At 39.7% G+C, this 5,947-nt stretch overlaps 1 pseudogene; it reads right to left on the bottom strand.

Moving 5' to 3' along the window:
- Positions 1-4,494: 4,494 nt before the first annotated feature.
- LOC105680432 lies at positions 4,495-5,934 on the bottom strand (annotated as a pseudogene).
- Between the last annotated feature and the right edge of the window lie 13 nt (positions 5,935-5,947).

Here is a 5,947-nt window from a genome sequence, read left to right on the forward strand (position 1 = left end):
CAACATTCAACAGTAGAGCAAATCCATCGCATAACCCATACGATCAGGCAAACCCTTGAAAGGAAAAAATATTGCTCAGCGGTTTTCCTAGACATCCAACGGGCATTCGACAAAGTATGGCATGAAGGGCTACTATACAAGTGTAAAAAGATCCTACGTCACCCCTACTACTCCATCTTAAAATCCTACCTAACCAATAGACAATTCATGGTTAAATGCCTAGACGCCACTTCCGCAACATTCACAATAGAAGCCGGCATACCCCAAGGTAGTGTCCTCGGTCCCCTACTGTACTCCCTCTACACTGCCGACCTACCTGTATCAAACGACGTAACAATAGCGACATTTGCAGACGACACAGCGCTATATCTTCAGCGATGTCTCGGCTCCATGGAAAAGTGGTTTCATAAAAGGGGCTTCAAAATTAACGAAAAAAAATCCTCACATGTAACCTTCACGCTCCGAAAACAAACCTGCCCCCATGTCACCATCAACAATGCAACAGTTCCTAGCAGGGACTCAGTCCAATACCTGGGCATGACCCTGGACAGGAGACTAACGTGGAAGAAACAGATCTCAGATAAAACGAAGCAACTAAAGGACAAACTAAAAAAATTCTATAGGTTGGCTTACGGGCCGACGCTCCAAACTAAACATACAGAATAAAATTACCCTCTACAAGGCCGTAATAAAACCTGTTTGGACCTACGGAGTCCAACTATGGGGAACAGCAAGTAACTCCAACTTTGAAATACTTCAACGCTTCCAATCGAAAACGCTCAGATCCCTAATTGGTGCACCTTGGTATGTTACCAACGAAACAATACACCGCAACCTCAAGATACCCGCAGTCAAAGAGGAAATAGCAAAATATAGCGACAGATACAGCAAAAGAGTCAACAAACACCGAAACTACACCGAAGTTGTTGGATTGTAAAAACACATGATAACCTGTTAGTAGCAGCGTTATCTTCAACTTAACTACCCTTATTATCCCAAAAGAAATAAGGGATCGAACACCAAATTAAGCCTATGCACTTACCTATAATAGTAATAAATTATACCTATCTATAATAAGTATAACTTATTGTAAATAAACAGCCATGTCACTGCGCCACGGCAGAAAAATTACTGAAAATTCTCAACGCGAGAATGGATTGTAATTTTAACAAATAAAAAATAAAAAAAATCTTCTCGAATAGTTTATACAGGGTAGGTGTTACGTCGCGTAACACTCTACCTAGACTAGGCCACACTCGGCGGGCAAGGTGGCAACCAGATGTCTTCGGATACTTACTGCGTACCCTCAATATCCTCAAGTACCCTCCATAAATCTCCGGAATTTCCTAGTCGAGGTCCTTCAAATCGAACAAACATCTGTTTTCCGATTCATTTCTAAGGACCATTGTCTATTACGGCTTGACAAAGGAAAGTTAGTTTTTCTAACGTACGATGCAAGTTTCCTCCTACTAACCACTTTCTATCGAGGGCGGCTAAGACCCTTCCTAGTTCACCAACCTTCCTTTAACCAATTAACAACGAAGCCTATTTCCCTCACTCTCTTAGCCAAAATCGCCACCAACAAATCCGATGGTCCCGTGCGCTAGACACACCCATCCTTAGCTTTTCTCCGCCACAGCATCATCTCCGAACATCACTGATTTTCTATCCTTCGAACATCCTTCGACCGGGTTTACACCCGAAGATCAGTCACTCACTCATCTTACACACACGCACCAGCGTAACTATCTTCTTTACAAGTTGTTAGAATAAACGGTGATTTATACTTACTATACAGTGTTACATTCATTTTGTGTTACACCGAAGTTGTTGGATTGTAAAAACACATGATAACCTGTTAGTAGCAGCGTTATCTTCAACTTAACTACCCTTATTATCCCAAAAGAAATAAGGGATCGAACGATTCGCGGTGTCGATTAGCAAATCGTAACGGGAATTTACGACTCCTGTTGGCGCGCTTCTTCGAGATCGTGTCTCCTCGCGAACGTGCGAAAACAGTAGGAAAAAGACTAATTGGGGGATAGGAGCTAGTTTCATATATCAGTTTTCCGGAATTAGGGATGTGGGTAATCAGTGAGATTTTCCAGGCCTTAGGAAAGTGTTCAAGGCGGAGGATAGCGTTAAAAATCGATGTGATGAGTGCAATCCCTTTTATGGGGAGTTCCTTGATTGCTTTACTGCCTATTAGGTCGTGCCCTGCTGCTTTCTTGGGATCTAGGCGACTGATTGTTTCTATAATCTCTGCAGAAGTGAATGGTTCAATAGTAGGGGACATTTGGAAGGGGGTGTGCAGGTATTCAGTAACGTCCGCGGCAGCTTTGGAGGAATGAGGTTTGAGTACTTTAGACAAGTATTTAGCAAACAGTTCGGCTTTTTCTATAGGGCTACGCGCCCATTCACCTTGCGGACGGCGGATTGGAGGGATTATTTGTGGGGGACGCGTGAGTTTCCTGGAAGCCTCCCATAGTGAGTAGCTGAAGTCGGCTGTGGGGGATAAACTGGCGAGATATTTTTGGAAACAGTCGTTTTTAGCTAGTTTCATATATCAGTTTTCCGGAATTAGGGATGTGGGTAATCAGTGAGATTTTCCAGGCCTTAGGAAAGTGTTCAAGGCGGAGGATAGCGTTAAAAATCGATGTGATGAGTGCAATCCCTTTTATGGGGAGTTCCTTGATTGCTTTACTGCCTATTAGGTCGTGCCCTGCTGCTTTCTTGGGATCTAGGCGACTGATTGTTTCTATAATCTCTGCAGAAGTGAATGGTTCAATAGTAGGGGACATTTGGAAGGGGGTGTGCAGGTATTCAGTAACGTCCGCGGCAGCTTTGGAGGAATGAGGTTTGAGTACTTTAGACAAGTATTTAGCAAACAGTTCGGCTTTTTCTATAGGACTACGCGCCTATCCACCTTACGGCCGGCGAATTGGAGGGATGGTTTGTGGGGGGTGCGTGAGTTTCCTGGAGGCCTTCCATAGTGAGTAGTTGGAGTCAGCTGTGGGGGACAAACTGGCGAGATATTTATGAAAACAGTCATTTTTGTAATTTTTTATGGTTTTGGATAACTTTCTAATTGCGTTGTTTAGTTTGCGTTTGTCATCCGGTGTTCTATAGGTCTGCCATACTCTCCTTAGTCTACGTTTTTCTGCTATTTTTTTTAATATGTAATGGGGATATCCATGTTTGCTGATAGACGTCTTTGTCGGTGTGGAGGAGCGGATAGCGTTTATTATGCCCGTGTTTAGGTATTCCGTGGCTGCTTTCGATGCATTGATTATGTAGTTCCTTATAAAGAAATATTAGCCCTACTACTTTCTTTTAAGCAGATATAAATATTTTAGAGACATATGTTAACGAGTACCTGTATCAACATTTCGGTTAATGATGTAGTCCAACGCTACTGCTTATTTAATAGCGTATATTCAGTAAATCGTAAATCTACGAAATAATAGTTATTAGTTTCTTTTGACTTTTACTTTCTTTAACGTACTTCAAAGTCATATACATCGTCGAGGTCGCCATTCTTAATAATTACATTTAGTGAATTACTTACAATTACATGTTCCTTTTCGTTTAATAAGACAAATTACAAGGAATGCGAGAAAGGAGGAAGAGAAAAAGAAGAACATTTGTGTGAATGTATATCTTTCTATATCATATAATTTTATCAATATAAATTTAGTTCCAATTCAAGTTTTGCACTGATTAATCGTGTACCTACCGGATTTGGTAGATACTCGCACTGATAAATATCCGCTGATCTACAGAATGGGATACACAAATCGGGGCACCTAAATAACTTCGTTATTAATATTATGAAAAGAACTACGCAGGTGTAGCATAATAATTAATCAAATTATTACAAAGTGTCGATCTCAAAACAGGAGATAGAGCTCTTTATTTCCACACACTTATTCAATGATTAATAATATCATGTATCGTGTATGTATCGATGTATTATGTTTGGAGTCACTGGATATTACCCTGGCGGTGGCTCCTCATGAGGCAGTTTGATTAACTATCTTATCGGATTCAAGTCTACCCCGTGACACAGGGCAAGATTATAATATTTGGTAGATAATATGTTTTCGAGAAGACATTTTTTAAATATTATTTTAAGGTCATCATCATTTATTTGTGCGACAATATACTTGTTTAATACATTCATCGATCCATCTCTATATTCCAAATAAACATTTAATTTAACAATTACTTAAACTCTAATTTGCCAAATTCAAAGTATACAGTTGAAAGAGAACATAAATACAAGAATAACATTGCGCGTCCTTCCTTGTCTTCCATACATAGTAGAATCTTGATTATTGGAACTAATAATGATAAATGTGTTTGAATTATAGAAAACAGCTTTTTCTGTACATCAAACCAAATGCTACAAGGAAACAATTGGACGCTACATAAAACCATACGGGTACAACAATTACTTATCGATAAATCATATTATATTTCTTAACACATTTTTTAATACACTCCTTGTTTTAATAGAAGCAATTCCACCGAGTTACTTTCATTTTGTGTTTCAAACCACGTTAGTTCCTTTTTGAGAGCTTTAAACGGTGGTCCAGCTTCATCGCTTATAATATCTTTGTTCACTGGATTGTCATTAAATTCTCGAAGAACTTCTTCGACACATTTCGTCTTGACTATATCATATTGGTTCTCAATATAAAACCAGTTATACACATCGATTTCTTCGCACTCTTCGCATCCAGGTAATTGTTTCATAATTCTAAATACTTCTTGCATGACATCATCCCATTTTTCTGTGTACTTTATACTCCGCAGGTTTCTAACCATCAAAACGCTGTCCCACGAGCTTATCAGTATTGCATCGTCGACACTCAACCAAGCATCATGTACAATGCGGCAGCAACCCCACATGGATATTTGTTTATGTACGTATATCATATCTTCCTCCGTGCCGCCAACAGTTATTGGCATCGCTGTTTTCAGTAATTCTATTCGGTACTTTCGCTTGAAACATGATATTATACCACAATTCATTAGTTGACGGAGTGGTGATACGTTAACTGGAAGAGACATAACCGTAACGGAACGATCTATATCGTGAAGATCATTGAGATTGTGAAGTGACATAGCATTATCGAGTAACAACAAATATTGCTCCCTGGGTGCGTTCTCCCGTTGTCTTTCTTTGACTGATTCTGAGAAAAGGTCTTCGTACCATTCCTTGAAAATGGTACTGTCCATGCAAGCATTTTCTTTTGATTTGTCGATAGTCGAGAATGCTTCTGCATCGTAATTGTATAAAGCATGAACATCCGGTTCGGTACCAATTAGTAGTACCGGCAACTTGCGATATCCGGTAGCATTTCCACAAAAAAGTGCAGTAACGTAATCTTCTCACATTTCCAGGTTTCCTGTCGATTTCGCACGGTCTATAATACGAGTCCTTTCTGGTACTATTTTCCACATTATTGTTGTGTAAACGAGATTGTAAACGTTCTTCAATGCGATCTGACGTTCATGCAGTAATCTGTTAAAATCAACTGCAAAGACTTCCGCTGCAACGGTTTCAGTTTTGACTGGAACAGTTTCCTTGACATCCGCATTAATAATACTGTATCGTTCTTTAAAGCCTAGGAACCAAGCGCGACCAGCTCTAAAACTAAGAGATCCCTGTAACTTCATATTAATTTCTAGAGCTCTTCTCTGTATGTCTGCTCCTGTCATTTGTTCGTTTCTTTCCTTACATCGTAAGTACCATTGGTGAACAATTCTATCTACATCAACTGTACGTCGTGTTAAACGTTTTTGGTAACTGCTAACTTCCATACTGCTTTCGAATTGTTTCTTAATCCTTTCGCTTTGTGCGTATATACGGAACAAGGTGGTTTGTGAAATAGCGTACTTTTCCATTGCGGATTGTCTAGATTCACATTTTTTTCTCATC

Source organism: Bombus impatiens, unplaced genomic scaffold (assembly GCF_000188095.3).
Source record: "Bombus impatiens unplaced genomic scaffold, BIMP_2.2 scf_0161, whole genome shotgun sequence".
In the NCBI taxonomy this organism is placed as follows: domain Eukaryota; kingdom Metazoa; phylum Arthropoda; class Insecta; order Hymenoptera; family Apidae; genus Bombus; species Bombus impatiens.